The following is a 1,566-nucleotide window of genomic DNA, read 5'->3' on the forward strand; positions in this document are numbered from 1 at the left end:
CCAGGGGCACTGGCAACGATCCCGCTCGAAAGATCTCATGTGTCACCCGCACAAGAGCCAGTCCAGGGGCACTGCCAACGATCTCGCTCGGAAGATTTTATGTGTCGCCCGCACATGAGCCAGTCCAGGGGCACTGGCAACGATCCCGCTCGAAACATTTCATGTGTCACCCGCACAAGAGCCAGTCCAGGGGCACTGGCAACGATCTCGCTCGGAAGATTTTATGTGTCGCCCGCACATGAGCCTGTCCAGGGAAAATCTGTACATCACTTCAGACAGTCTACATACATACATACATACACACATACATACATACATACAGACAGACAGACAGATAGATAGATAGATAGATAGATAGATAGATAGATTACGGTTCTGTTAAGGTGGAGTCAACAAAAAATACACTCCATCCAGCAAGAGATACACATCATTTAATGCACACTGTATTAAAATAAGAGTTTCTTGCCATTGAGACACGTGCCGTGTGTATGAGATTCGAATTTGTTTCGAAGGTTAATCGAATATACGGCCCTGATGAAATGAAATAACGGCAAAATATCGATTTGTGTCGTTCTCGTTCAATTTAGGGGCGATTCGTTTCGCCTGATTTTGGAATATATTGTGTGTTCTTTTTTAACACTCTGGACGAAATACCGCTGTCTAAAAGCATTTAAAAAGATACACACATTAAGTATATGTGACATTGATGTTTATGTTATAGAGATGCTTCTAATACAGATTTTGAATATGTGTGCGCGTGCGTATGTGTGTGTGCGTGCGTGCGTACGCGTATATGTATGCATGTGTGTATACAGAAACATGAATTAGTGTTGTCATTCTCCTCACGTCACACGTAACCTAACAGATATTGTGTACTGCCAGCCACGATTTAATTACCAAATCCACTGAAGGTCGCTTGAGAGAAGAATCAACATTACTCCTGTAGACGCCTTCAATCGGACCAAGTGAAGGAAAGCGAGGAAGAAAGTGCGGGAGAACAGAGAGGATTTGGTACTGATGTAACTTTAAGTTAGAATAATATAATTTTCGAAAGCATAAATCTTATAATGTCTAAATCTCTCTAAAGGAGAGATACAGCAGCAGTACTGAGTATTAATATTTATTGCCAAACTAACGTGGCAGTCCATAGAAATAGCATGAATGCTGCTGTTGATTAGCTCCGAGAGGCGATCGCCTCTAGCTAGCTATATGATGCACGAACCTGTGTCCAATAATTTCTATTTATTTCAAATCATATTTACTTATTTCAAAAGACTTTCAAAATATATTTGAATTGCATTGTTTGGCAGACATCATCAAAAGGGAATTTGTAATATGTTCAAATATCTCATATCAGCACAATATATGTAACTGAAATTGTTTTATTGTCTTTCTTATCTAAGTTTATCGTCAAATTAAAATAACATAATTTCCGTTAACAAGGATGGGCAATCAATGCTGAAGTAATCAACGAAAATATACTACAGCAGCATTGTTTCCATGTTTGGCGGAAGTTACTTCTTTAACTTAACGGTCGTTTGACAATAGAAATATGCTAGCTTTTAG

Source organism: Octopus bimaculoides, chromosome 12, assembly GCF_001194135.2.
Source record: "Octopus bimaculoides isolate UCB-OBI-ISO-001 chromosome 12, ASM119413v2, whole genome shotgun sequence".
NCBI classification, from domain to species: domain Eukaryota; kingdom Metazoa; phylum Mollusca; class Cephalopoda; order Octopoda; family Octopodidae; genus Octopus; species Octopus bimaculoides.